This window comes from Carlito syrichta, unplaced genomic scaffold (assembly GCF_000164805.1).
Source record: "Carlito syrichta isolate Samal-C Ts95f unplaced genomic scaffold, Tarsius_syrichta-2.0.1 Scaffold305149, whole genome shotgun sequence".
In the NCBI taxonomy this organism is placed as follows: Eukaryota; Metazoa; Chordata; class Mammalia; order Primates; family Tarsiidae; genus Carlito; species Carlito syrichta.
This window is the reverse complement of record NW_007249245.1, coordinates 627,268-641,500: the sequence shown is the minus strand read 5'-3', so window position 1 is coordinate 641,500 and position 14,233 is coordinate 627,268. Positions and strand designations below refer to the sequence as shown.

Below are 14,233 nucleotides of genomic sequence, written 5' to 3'. Positions count from 1 at the left end.
ATATAGCTGTTCCCCCCAAAATCATCTGCTAAGGCCTGACAACAAAGCTGTAAGGCGAAGAGAGGTGGATATTACTCTCTCCACTTGACAGATGAAAAAAAAAGACTCAGAGAAATCAAGTCAGTCAGTCAGTGTTGAGGGGTAGCATCGGGCACTACCGAGGGGTCGCAATTAGACAGGCAGAGGATGGAGCCTGTGTTCTCTGTGTTCTGCACAACAAGGACGAGTGTCACCAAACAGCAAGTGGAGGGTGCTATGTGGGAAGAGGGCAAAGGGAGACGATCCTCTTGGAAGACAGGGTGTGTAAGCTGTGACCTAGAGAATGGGTAGGTGCTGGCCGGGTAAGTTGGTGGGGAGGAGAAGAAGGGAGTGGGGGAAAGGGTGGTGGTTTCAGGGAGAGGGACGGCACATGTTTGGAGATGGTCTTTCCATCCCCACTAGAATTCATGCTGCTATTTAATCCCCACCATGGCGGTGTCGGGTCCAGTGGGAAGCGCTTGGGACATGGCAGCAGATCCCGCATGAAAGGCTTGACACTGCTCTCCTGGAAGGGAGGTAGCGAGTTTTCCTGAGGAGACGGGACTTGGTTCTCACAGGAATGGATTAGTTCCTGGAGAGCGGGTTGCTATCAAAGCAAGGAGGTTCCTCCTCCTGTGTGGTCCCTCTTCACACGTGCCCACTTCCTCTCTAACCTCCTCCACCATGTTTTGCTTCAGCACAAAAGCCCTCACGAAAAGCCGCCTCAGATGCTGGGGCCATGCTTCTTGTATAGCCTTAAGAAACGTGAGCCCGATAATAAACATCTTTTCTTTATAAACTACCCAGCCTCAGGTATTCCTTCATAGCAAGACCATGTGCATGCACAGGTGTGAGAGAACGAAAACTTCTGTGCCTGGAGACACAAAAGAAGCCTGTGACAGATCCAGGGCTTGGAGGGGATCTAGGAAGTCAGTCATGTTGGTTGACCCCTCCTGATATCCAGGGAGGCTGGGTGGTCTCCATAGTCTGGGGGCTTCATTTCACTTACTGAGGTGAGGGAGTCGGGATGACTGGTGCTCGGTGCCCAAAGCAACAAATACATGGGTCGGGTTCACAGTTTAAAGACCCGGAGCACAGAATCGCTGTAGAGAAGGGAGCAAAATTTATCCTTCGTTTTCAAATCTCCGTGAATAGGTAACAGTTCTCCAGTCAGTTGGGAAGGAGAAAGCCTTCAAGAAATATAAGTCTTAAGAAATAATGTTGGCTTGGCTCTCCTCTCTGCTCATCATACTAGTCTGTCTAAACACGACCAGTGCACTTTTCAATTTTTTTTGTCATCTTCTATTTTAAGCGCAGAACACAGAAGGATGGCTGAAATCCCCAGATCTCCTTCCTTGGATAGAACAGAACTAGATGAGGTATGCTTTACCAAGCAAGCCCCCCACAGAATCCATCCATATGGGCAGGAGAACAGAGCAGGGCTTAGCCCTGTGTGCAGCACTCAGTATTGCGCTGTGAGCCTGACTCGAGGCAGAGCTGGATTCTGTCCGATTTAAAGGAGATTCAGCCGGGTGGAGAGGGTATGAAGCCCTCAGGCAACTAGCTGGGTCTGCCAGGTCCTCCCTGCCCAAGGCCACACTGCCACCCGAAACCTGGGCTCCAGCTGGTTCTGTTCCTCCCTGTGTTCATTACCTTGGGCAAGTGGTTCCATCTCTCTAGGCTTCAGTTTCCCCATGTGTAAAACAGGGATAATGACACGTGCCCGAGGGCTGTCTGGGGATGGAGTGTGATGATGACAGCATGCCCCCAGCACACAGCCTGGGGCAGCAAGTATGCTACACCAAGAGGCCGTGAGGTCACATAAGCCCTGGAAGACCACAAGCCATGTCAGAGAGGGGTGGGTTATCAACTGGCTTTGTGGTCATCTTCCAACAATGGCAAAGGCCACACGCACAGTCCTTTGAGAGTCACATTAAATAGCTTAGTGGCTGGGAAAATGATCCAGAGAAAATCTGGACTTTGTTCATGTATTCTCTTGGATGACTAACACCTTAATTGGCTGGGCTGGTGTAGGGTCCATGATTATTTTCCCTGGCTCCTCCCAGCACCAGAATTAGGCAGCCTGAATAGGGGATACTGTGTCCCCGGTAAAATGAGGAACGATGCCCTAATGCAGCTTCCTGAGTCACTGGTTGGGAACAGGGTGAACAGGAGCACGGGGAGGGGAGCAGCCAGGGCTTCAGATTCTTGGCCTGAGCTGGGCTTCGAGGCCCCATTCAATCTGCCGGATTGGGGTCAGAAAGCAAGCCCACCTGGTCTGTGACATGGAAGAGGGCCATGGACTGGCCCTTCACGAGCAGTTGGCCTGCTTCAACATCTCAGCGGAACGGACCTAAAATTAATGAGCACTGCCATGCTGAACACTGCCTTTTGGGAAGAGAGCGGCAATGGGTTGAAGGCGGCGTGAAAACTCAGACCCAAGGCCATGGACAACTACAGAGAGGAAGCAGGGTTGAGAAGTTGGCTTGAAATGTGGCAGTTCGGATGGATGTCCCCAAATAGCAGGGGTGCAGATGGCCAGGGCTTGATGCTGGCTAGCAAGGGCAGAGGCGGGTGCTGTCTCCTGCCAGCCAGCAGGAGGACATGACGAGTAGCTGGCTGGCCAGCCACAGGCCTGGGAGCCAGCGCAGGCAAGGGAGCTGGACAGAGTCAGAAAGGTCAGGCCGCTCCAGTTCGTGGGGAGCACATTAACCTTTCCATGGCAGCAGGGAGGCTTATCGGCCTCCAAAACGCAGCCATCAAAGGCCAGCCAGCCTAGTACAGCCAATGCTGGCCCAGGGCTGCCTCTGGGAGCAGGTGACCAGGAGACAGGCAGCCTGGGAGGGGAGGGGTGGAGGGAAGGCCTTGCACCCGGAGTTAGCAGCTGCAGGACGGCACGCTCCAGCTGGCTCTGCGCATCCGAGGCTGGACAGTGAAATGGCCCTGGGTGGGGCTGTCCCAGGGGTAGGAAAGGGGAGACATGGAGAAAATGGGGGTGAGTGCTGGCCTGAAGGGCTTTTAAAGTCAGAGGAAGAAGGTTCCAGGGGCTTTCGCTAGTTTTTTCCACTAAAGAAGATTAAAGACAGAACAAGACAAAACAGAATCGTATCACAACTTAAATAAACATCAAAAGCAGCTAAGTAGTTTGGTTTAAACAAAATAAAGCAAAAACACGCCCACTCTACCTATTGGCTTTAAAACCACCTACCACAAGTGCTTCTCTGGCGAGGCCTCCACCTACTGCAGGCACAGGCACAAGTGACACACCCAGACAGTGACATCACAGAGTTCAGAGACACGTGCACTGAAATTGTGTCTTTTTTGAATCTTTTTTCACCCCCTCTGTCAAATATGTTATTTGTTGCCCTTGGGTTTCTTTCTTTTTTTTTTTTTTTTTTTTTTGAGTTGGAGTCTCACTCTGTCGCCCAGACTGGAGTGCAGTGGCTGCTCCCGGCCACCGCAGCCTCGCCTCCTGGGCTTCGGTGATCCTTCCGCCTCAGCCTTCCAAGTAGCCGGAATTACAGGCATGCGCTACCAGGCCCGGCTGATTTTTTGATTTATTGTAGAGAGGAGTTCTTGCTGCCCAGGCGGGTCTCGAACCCGCAGGCTCAGGCAATCCACTCACCTCAGCCTCCCAAAGGCGCGGGATTACAGGCTGAGCCACTGAGCCCGGCTGCCCTTGGGTTTCTTTTAGGTTCAGTTCAACTTCCTAGACACAGCTTAGTGAGAATGGTGACCACATATGCACAAAGAAAGCCGGTGTGTGTGTGTGGGACTACAGTACTGGCTGTATCTTCACACATCATTGGTTTAAACATTTTAACAGAACTAACCACTAGTTCACCCATCACCAACACAATCTGTGAAGGACAGCTAGTGCTTAATTTAATCTAAAGCAGGGGTGTCCACCCTTTTGGCTTCCCTGGGCCACACTGAGTAAAGAAGAATTGTCTTGGGTCACACGTAAATTATATAATAGAGTTAGTGTATATGCATAATAAGACTTCTTTTTTTTTTTTTTAAAGTATTTTTTTATTTTGAAATTTAGAAAAATGGGAATATAAAACTAGTGGGCAATTTGACCTTGTTTTTGTAAAACCAATCTATCCACGTCTGGTTCGATGGAAGTGGTTGCAATTCTTAGTGAGACCTCAAGGTGCTCGTCAGAAACATTTGAATTTTGTTCTTCGTGCGCTTCACTGTTGAAAACAGCTCCTCACAATGTATGGGCTGCCAACAAATGATGTCATGAATAAGGCATGATTGTGAACTTCAAAAATGGAACTACACATGGGGCCATTAAGAAAATAAATGCTAAAAACCACATGATGCTAAAAGATTTGTGGGGCCATAGTGGTAGCTCTCCTGTCTGCATGTGGCCCATGGGCTGTGGGTTGGACACGCCTGAAATAAAGTTAGTCAAGAAGAAAGAGGTGTACTTCTACTTCAGAAATATATATATATATATATATATATATATTATATTTTTTTTTTTAAAAGAAACAGGGTAGATAGCAGTGACAGACACTGAACACCATGCTAATTATACAAAAGTTTTAACTGTCTTAATTCTGACTTTAAGAATTAAAGTTGGCTGGGCTCAGTGGCTCAGTCTGTAATCCCAGCACTTTGGGTGGCCGAGGTGAGTGGACTGCCTGAGCCTGTGGGTTCGAGACCAGCCTAGGCAACTTGACGAGACCTTGTCTGTACAATAAATAAAAAATGAGCCGGGTGTGGTAGCGCGTGCCTGTAGTTCCAGCTACTTGGAAGGCTGAGGAGGAAGGATCACTGGAGCCCAGCAGGTCGACACTGGGGTGGCCGTGAGTGTGCCACTGTACTTCAGCCTGGGCTATGGAGTGAGATTTTGGCTTAAAAAAAAAAAAAGAATTAGAGTCACAGGTTTCGGAGACTTAAAACATTTTTTTTTAGGTTGGGCATGGTAGCTCATGCCTGTAATCCCAACACTTTAGAAGGCCAAAGCAGAAGGATCATTCGAGGCCAGGGGTTCCAGACCAGCCTAAGCAACAGAGTAATACTCTGTCTCTACAAAAGAAAAAAAGAAAGAAAGAAAGAAAAGAAAAGAATTACTTGGTCATGGTGGCACATGCCTGTAGTGCTCACTATCTGGGAGGCTGAGGGGGAGGAACACTTGAACCGAGGAGTTTGAGGACACCGTGAGTGATAAGTGCCTCCTGCACTCCAGCCTATGTGACAAAGACTCTGTCTCAAACAAACCAGTTTTTTTGGTTGTAAATTTAAATACAAATTAAATGAACCACAAGCACTGGACACATAGTGTACATTGCCCTTGGTCTAGAAAGGACAGCTACATAGGCATAAAAGAAATATGACATAGTGATGACAATTTAAGTGAAAATAATTTATAGTTATGTGTGATTTAAACATTTTACCTCTGGTAACTACCTATTTGGCCTGAGAGGATGAGTTCAAAAGAGCGGGCACACAGTATGGGATGATAACGGGTCAGAACTAGTCATTTAAAGTATGGTCCCAATGGTCTTGTCACTGCCTCTATGAAGAGTCTGGTTCCCTCTGGCCCTTTCTGGCGAGGCAGGTGCACTCAGGTGGTGCAGATTAGCTTTGCTCCTCTTTGGCCACAGACGTCTGGCTAAGAAGCAGGGGAGGGTGGCGGGTTGAGTTCTGCCTCGCTGTCCCCACCAGAGAGACCAGGGTGACTTTCAAAAGGTTTTCTCCACAAGTGGAGAAGGAAGGAAGGAGTGTTCAGGCTGGAACTCCAGCACCATTAAGCCGGGAGACAGAGAACACTGGCTTCCCACTAGGGCCTCTGAGAAAGGTCCTGGCATCCTAAAGAACCTGGGATATTAGCATCTGCAGAAACGTCCATTCTTTTTTTTTTCCTCCTGTTATTGTGGAAACATACACATAAAATTGGCCATTTTAACCATGTTCAAGTGTTCAATTCAGTGGCATCAAGTCCATTCACGTGGTTGTGCAGCCAAGACCACTATCATTCCTTTTTAAAGAGGTCAGAACTCAGAATTCTAAGTATGCCACAGCGGGTCCCCCCATTTGTCCTCAGAGGCGTGTGGCAATTGTGGGCATTCACTAACAGGGCGGAAACTTCCTTTCATCCAGAGGCCCCTCCCGCTGCAGCTTCCTGGGCCAGACATTAGGTGGCAAGTCCCCATCAATCCTCCGCATCCCCAGCCTCACTAAACCATCTTAGAGGGCAGTTAGTCGCCGCCTTATATAACTTGCTGTTTATGTATTCCAAAGACTGTATCTTTGAGATGCTCTCTTTTTCTACCGTGTAAAATACAAGTTTGGGACCTTTTAAATGTGTATTATTTACCTGATAGAGCTCAATGGCTTCTCTGGAGCCATTTGATTTTATTGCGGAAATTAGTACTATGGGGGCTTTTTAAGAGCTGATTTTTAGACCCGACAGCCTGCATTTGCTCACGTTGTTAATGCAGCAGATTGAGCTAACAGCCACCAAAGGGCTGTGAGGGACACTTATGTGGCCTCTGCATCGGAGCAGGGAGGCCCAGAGGCTCCACTTTTGCGAACCTCGCTGGTTTTCCTTGGGCCTCGTCAGAGAGGAGAGTATAGCACGGCGACTCAGCATTTCTCTCTCCTAAACAGCTCTCCACCAGGGCTCCCCCAGGTTATCTGAGAATGGCTGTTTGTTTTTAAAATAATAAGTGTTATTTACTTTGAAATTATAAAATAAGATCAATTCTTTGGAGATCTGATGGAAAGGTGTCTCAAGCCGACCTAGGATGGTTGCTTTACTGAATGAAGTAGGAAGAGGGTGTGGGAGACACAGGTTACAGCCTCCTTGGAGGCCTGCATGAACCTCACTCAAGACCCAAAGGACCATAATTTGGTTTCTAGGGGAGAACAGGCCAGAACAGCGCTTATTACAAAATAGTGATGATGGCAAGATTTTTCTTAGGATTTGTTGATGTTTGCTTTTCTATAATGTCAATATAAAAACATGTCCCATATTATTAGTTATTAATCATCTCATTCATTAAACCTGTACTCATATTTTCTCCTTTTGGTTCTTAAGCCTCTTGGTAGGATTTAAATCAAAGAGCATCTCATAGTATCTTGATGAGTGTCTTTTCTTGGGGTGTAATCACTATCATATGGAGGGATAAAGCATATTTTCTGTTTATCACCTCATTTTATCTGTACATAAACTTAACAAGGAGGGCATTATTATCATCCCGTTTAAGCAATTGAGAGAATTCAGACTGCTCAGATGTATGAATGTTTTGCCCAAAGTAAATTCCAGCCCAAGTTCAAGGATTCAAAGTCCCATGCTTGCTTCATGTCTTCTTGTAAAAAGAGGAGAGATTAGAGAAATCTGGGCCAGAAGTTTTTCCTTCTTTTCTTCTTATCATGAGAGTAGAAATAAGTGGCATAATTTGCATTCTTGATCTGTCTGTTTAAAAATGGTGTTTATTAAGCCATGACTGTGTAGACATTTTGTATAAAGTGCTACCTAATATTCAAGGCACAGTTTCTGCTTTCTAGTAGTTGTTGAGACCAGACACAAATACACCAAGTAAGCAGAGAGCAGAGGCAGGCCCGTGTCAGCAGTTCCATGAGGTGCTGATGGCATAGGAGCTGTAGGGGCTAGAGCTGCTGGTCACCTATGGTTTTCTTCTGCCTAGCGTCGCAAGACTCCTTCTCACATCGCCCTTGTGCCAGTAGTTTAGAGCTGGTTCCCTCAGATGCCCACACAGAGTGGGGGGCTGCTGCTCCCTATCCACCCCACAGCCTTACCCTTCGCAGGCCATTTTTTCTGCATTCTCTTCCCTTCTCCACTTTCGGGTCACCTGTTGCAACCTGTCTTCCAAGTGCTACTTCAAATGCTCCTCCCAGCACCTCTTCCTCTGTGCTCAGAGTGTACTTCAGGGTTTTACTGGTGTCCCTCCAGTGACATCTGTTTCTTCATGACTTGACAGTGGGGTGCTGCTGAAACAGCTAAGAGCATCGACTCCAGAGTTACACAGACCACTCTGCAGCTTTATGGCTATAAGACTTGGGGTAAATTATGTGAGCCAGGAAACCCAGACTCACTAGGGTCTTAGGGAGAGTACTTTAGAACATGAAATGAAATGAATAGGAGTTTCAGTGAAAATATCATCTCTTAAAGGCCCTAATGTTGAATTCTTCCTTCCTTGCAGAGAGAGTTGTTACCAGGATTAAATGGAGTAAGATATGTGAAATGCTAATAAGATCTATGACTATGTATGGGTCAGCATTTTAGCATACACTATATTCATGCATATGTATACATTCTCTCCACTAGACTGTAAACTTCTTGAAAGAGAAATCCATGGTTAATAATTTTTTTTTTTTTGAGTCGGGGTCTCACTCTGTTGCCCAGGCTAGAGTGCAGTGGCACAATCATGACTTTCTGCAGCCTCAACATCCTGGGCTCAGGTGATTCTTCTGCCTCAATCTCCCAGGTAGCTGGATCTACAGGCATATGCCACAATGCCTGGCTAATTTTTCTTTTTGATTTTTTTGTAGAAATGAGGTTGCACAATGTTGCCAAGGCTGGTCTTGAACTCCTGGTCTCAGGTGATTCTCCTGCCTTGGCCTACCAAAGTGCTGGGACTATGGGCGTGAGCCACCACTCTTGGCCTTGGGTAATGAATTTTTGTGTGTTTCATAGAGACCAGCACAATGCCTTGCTCACTGTGGAAGCTTAGTACTGTAAATATTCAGGGAATGAGGAAAGAAGAAAAAAAGAAGTATGAATAATTGGGAAGGTAACATATTTTAAGTCATATCAATGGCATGAAGCACTAAGAGAGGGCAGAAGACAGAGGGTAGAGCCAGAGGTCGTCTGTCCTCACCCCCACTCACTGCCAGAAGCTTCTCCATAGCAACATATAATTCTTTTTTTTTGTTATGGATTTCCGATTTATTTCCATTCTAATTTAATTGCACTAGATGGTTTTGATCTTTTTTTGAGACTTTCTTGCCTACTTTTGGACTGATTTTTGTTCCATTTTCTCTCTCTCTTTCTACCTGTGGGCTTCTGGATTCTGTCACATCTATACAAGCAGGCATGGACCCCACCTTAGAGCCCTTAGTGAAGAGCCCCTGATTATCAACCTCTGACTCCTAAGGCCGTCTGCTGCTATGGTGGAGAGCCACAGTTTCAGGAAATTATTTTATACTTAAAGTCCAAAGTTGCCATTATTTTAACCGCAAAGTGCTGGTCTAGTTCATTAATTCCGTTGCTCGTTGTTTCCTTTCATTTATCGAGTGACTTATGGTGTCTCCTAATTGCCAGGTCCTGTGCTCGATGCTAGGGATAAAACGATCATGAAGCCAGAAATAATGTTAGGATGCAAAATGTTGCCCAAGCCTCCAGTCTCTGACCCATCCAACCCTGCCTTGCTGTTGTACGATGCAGGATAAAAGAATTCTACTGACTGGGAGTCAGAGGACCTGGGATCCAGTCTCAGTTCTGCCGCTTGCTGCCGTGTGGCTCTGGGTGAATCACATCACACGTATGAGGCTCCATTTTCTTGTCTGTAAAATGGGTCCCCCCATCTCTCAGGGTGGTTGGTTGCGAAGAGCATCAAGTGAGACAATACATGTGATAATGATTCCAAATGCCAGAGCCCTTTTTATTAATAAGTTTTTATTTACATGGCATGTCAAAAAGACTTCACGATAAGAAACCCTTGCTGCAGAGAGACTAGAGACGGCTATGGGCCTCAAGGGTGGGGCGGACCCAACCTGCTAGCATGCAACCATATCTTCAAGGTTGGAAATCTAAAATTTTCTTAAAAGTATCCCATCTCTTTTGACCCTTAAAGAGCAGACCAACTATTAGTAGTGCAGGGCAACTGTGACCGTCCTCTCATATGGCCAGAGACTGGGTAAAATATTCCCCACAAAGGTACACATCTGTGCTGGTGGCTACCTCCAACAAACCCCCTTAGCTGCATTAAACTTGGTCCACTTGACAAGGGGTCAGGAAGGTGAAGCTGAATGCAAACCCCTCACCCTGCCAGTTGCGTGCCCCGGCTCTCCCCACCTTGCTCTGGGGCCATTTCCAGTCCAGCTTCCAGACACGGACCATATCACATTCTTTTACATACATGGAGGTAAAACTCTCTTAATTTTAGGCTGTTGCTTTTGTTTTGTTTTGTTTGGTTTGAGTTAGAGTCTCACTCTGTCGCCCAGACTGGAGTGCAGTGGCCGCTCCCGGCCACCGCAGCCCCGACCTGCTGGGTTCCAGCAATCCTTCCGCCTTAGCCTTCCGAGTAGCCGGAATTATAGGCATGCGCTACCACGCCTGGCTGATTTTTTGATTTATTATAGAGATGAGGTCTCGCCAAGTTGCCCAGGCGGGTCTCGAACCCGCGGGTTCAGGCAATCCACTCACCTCAGCCTCCCAAGGCGCGGGATTACAGGCTGAGCCACCGAGCCCAGCTAGGCTATTTCTTAAGTACTTAATTTCATTATATTCTCCCCAATAGAAACAAGGAGACTTGATGCATGAGCTTTATTTGAGAAAGGGCAAAACTCAAAGCAGCAAATGCATGAGCCTTGGGTCCTTTCTCCTTGCAAAGACACCACCCGTCTGGATGGTGAAACCATGAGCGTGGGCACACAGCAGCTTCTCATCATGGCACCCCCAGCTCCAGCACAGCACCTCACAGGGCATGCTGGATGCGCTCAGTAAATATGTGTGGAATAAATAAATAAATCAATGGCAGTTGTTTGGATTTCAATATAAATGAATCTTGGACCTGAGATATTGCCAGATGGGCAGACAGGTTACCGGCTGGTGATGCATCTCCAAGGCTATAAAAATGTAGCCATTGCTGGAGTTGCAGACTGACATTTCAGAAGATGATTATATGCACAATTTAACCACATGGCCATTTGTGCCCTCCAAGTACCATCGCTTCAACAACTATTTTCATGTTGGCTTTTTTGCTTGTTCCTTTTTTTAAAAGTCAAGCACGCTTTTTTTCCCCCAGCCTCTCATGTTTCTAGCTGAATGTGATTTATTCATATAAAATTATGCTCCATTTTTATAAAACCCAAGTTACTGCAAATGATGCTTGAGGTTTCACAGAAAATATTAATTCCTGATCTGCTGCTATAAAGCACGCCTGCTCGCTGTGAGCCACGCTGTCGCTCGGAGACAGATGGAAGCAGTCCAAGGGTATGATTAACTTCTTAGTCCTGGCAATTTCCTAGTGCTCCCCTTGCCCTAGATCTCAAGATTGACCTCCAGCTTCTCTGCAAATGCACAGTCGCTCAGCTTGATAAATCACACGAATCCCTTTTTGGATCACAGTTATCTACTATTTACTACTTACGAAGGGAAGTTAATCGTATTCCAGGCACTTCACATGCAGCACACACTCCTTCCCTCTTCCTCATGGCACTTTGCATATTTTCCACATTACCGGTGGTGCAGCAGCTTCTGCAGTGTGGAGTGTCCACACCAAAGACATACCTTTATAAATAAGCCTCATGCCCATCTAGCTCTCCTCTCTGCCTCTCCTTACCTGCGTCAAATTCAATGACCCAGAAGAAGAGGAAACACGTGAGGGGCACATCGTAAGGAGTAAATAAGTGAGGAGGATAATGTTCCGGAGACTTTCCTATAATTGGCTTGTTTACCTTGTAAGAATTCTGCCACCTCTTCCTGGTCTGCTCGCCCGCTTTTTTCATTATTTGGGGCATCAGTGGACCTCTGGTAGGTCAGCTGACTCGCAATGGTATAAAATGGACAGATGAAAAAAATTCTATACTCAGGAGCAGAAGAGAACCACAAACGCACCAGCCTGCCCTCACACACCCCTTCTTGTCATTGCAGGGTGGGAGGCACAAATCAGTGGGACTGAAGTCCAGATTCCCTTTTTGCCTTGCCATGGTGATTCTGTTTCGACCTGCAATACACTTTGGTCATTTTGGGCGGACCATAAATGAAGCCTACTGTACAAAGCAAAACCAAATAAGGCAAAAGGTTTTCCTTGGGAGTGGTCACAGATTTTTTTTTTTTAAATGTAGGCAATGAAAATAACTACGGTTTTACTTTATCAAAATTGTGTGCTGATTACAGAAGATTCTCTGAACTTTAAAGCATATAGTCTGAACTGTCAGCAATTGAGTTTGTGCTGGAATGCCTATTTAGCAAACAAACCAGGACGCTCTGGAGCAGTGAAAAGCTAGACGAGACTGACCTTTACAAGACATCTGGACATTCTCTAACCTCCATCACCCCAGAAAGATGAGATTCCTACCCACCCTTAGAAAGAAAAAGAGAAATGTACCCCTTTCTTTTCCTTGACTGTTCTCATTAGGCCAGGCCTCAAAAGCTTTGTAGGCAGGCTTCTTTGTAGGGAAACAGAAGACAACTGGCTTCCTACAATTTCAGTTCATATCCTCTCGTCAAAGCCAGGTCAACAAAATACTGTCTGGTCACTAATTTGTACATCTTGAAACAAAATGGCTCTACCTATGCATACATGTCCTTATGTTCATGAGGTACTCATAGTGGAGGCTAAACTGAAGTGAAATGGGCCCAGATAAGCTGATTTGCAGGACACTGAAACTCTGAAGGAGGATGAGACCCAGGGGTGTGCTGCAGGTACACTACGACAAAGAGCCTTTTGGGGCAGGGCTAGAGCCAGCATAGGTTTTTCTGCTCAATTCTGGAATGGCAGAATTTAGGAAACGCCTTTCGAGGTCTAAAAAAAGTGCCCTTTCCTTCCAAGAACAAAAACAAAAGTGCTGCTGAATCATTATGAAATTTATATAAAGAGGTGCTAATAGGCTGTAGTCAGTGCAAACGAATGTATAATAGAATGTATAATACCAGGCTCTAGGTAGCCAGAGACATTGGGGTTAAAGTACCACCTTGTGACAATCACAACCTGGGAGGATCTTTACTCAATTTCATTCTCACCCTGAGGTTCCTCTGACAAACAGAACATAAGGGAAGTTATATAGTGGTCTGACCCTGAAAATATTGGTTTATTCCAAAGAATAAGTACTGTGATAGAAAAGGATACCTGTCACTTGACAGGTTAATGTTTTCAAATTTTAAAAACCAGAAAATACAAATCCAGTGAATTCAGTAGGTGTTTAAGTCATTATTTTGAAGAAGGGTTTTAATCTGTATCTTCAAATGGTTACAAATCTTTATCACTCGTGAAAATTACTTCCCTGAATCAGTAGAAAACATAGAATAGAAAAAGCACAGAGGAGGTAGCTTTTAACAACTGCATTGCTAGAGCAGTAGACAAAGTCAACTCATCACTCCGAAATGACCAAGTTCCCTAATTTTGAACAGAAAAACTGTTACAATGAAGCAGGGGGAATGCCCTATGATATCTGAGGATCGAGAAATTTGTAAGGTGAGTAGTGGCAATGGGAACTTCTCTTTCTGGGCAGAGAATGGGCTTGAGAAGAGGTTTTAGTGAGAATATCAGAAGAATGCCAAGGGAGCAGCACTGCTCATCACTGACATGCATATACTCATATACTCAGGACAAAGTCATACATCTTTTGGGGAGAAGCCTTTGAAGCTATCAGCCCTGGTTTTTGATGAATTATCTTTGTATCTGCCACCATGTCTTCAAAGGAAGTCTGTATTTTCCTAAACTTGGTTTTGATTAATTTACTAAAGCCCATAATGACATTCTGTGTTTACATATGCAGCTTTACTGAAATATAATTTACATTCCATAAAATTCACCCACTTAAAGTATATATAATTCAATGGTTTTCAGTATATAAGTTGTGCAACCATCACCATATTCTAATTTTACAGAATTTTCATCACCCCCAAAAGATACTTTGTACTTGTTAACCATGACAAAGTATTGTAAACTGAGGGCTTTCCCTTGCTTCTCAATGTGTTTAGTTGGAGGATTTGCAAACTTAAGAAGAAAAATCAAAGACAGAAAAGAAATATGTATAGGAAAGGAATTATTGTGTCATATTCCAAGTATATTTTGATGGTACTCTCTCCTCCTCCTACTGACAGACTCAGACTCAATACCCTCATCAGCTTTTGTGAAAATCCCAAAAGCAATTGCAGAAGATCACGTGCCAGTCATTCAGAACACCCAGGCTTGTGTGGCTGTCATGGAGAAGGATTTGCAATTGAAATAAAAAGACTCATGCTTAGCCTGCCACCATAGAGAAGACACCGTTCACCTATTTGCAC

The 14,233-nt window shown here is 45.5% G+C and overlaps 1 protein-coding gene across 1 annotated transcript in view; it reads right to left on the bottom strand.

Annotated features, from left to right (window-relative positions):
- The window catches only part of AFF3 (AF4/FMR2 family member 3), a 478,579-nt gene that overhangs the window by 73,849 nt on the left and 390,497 nt on the right, over positions 1–14,233 (bottom strand). The window lies entirely within an intron of this gene.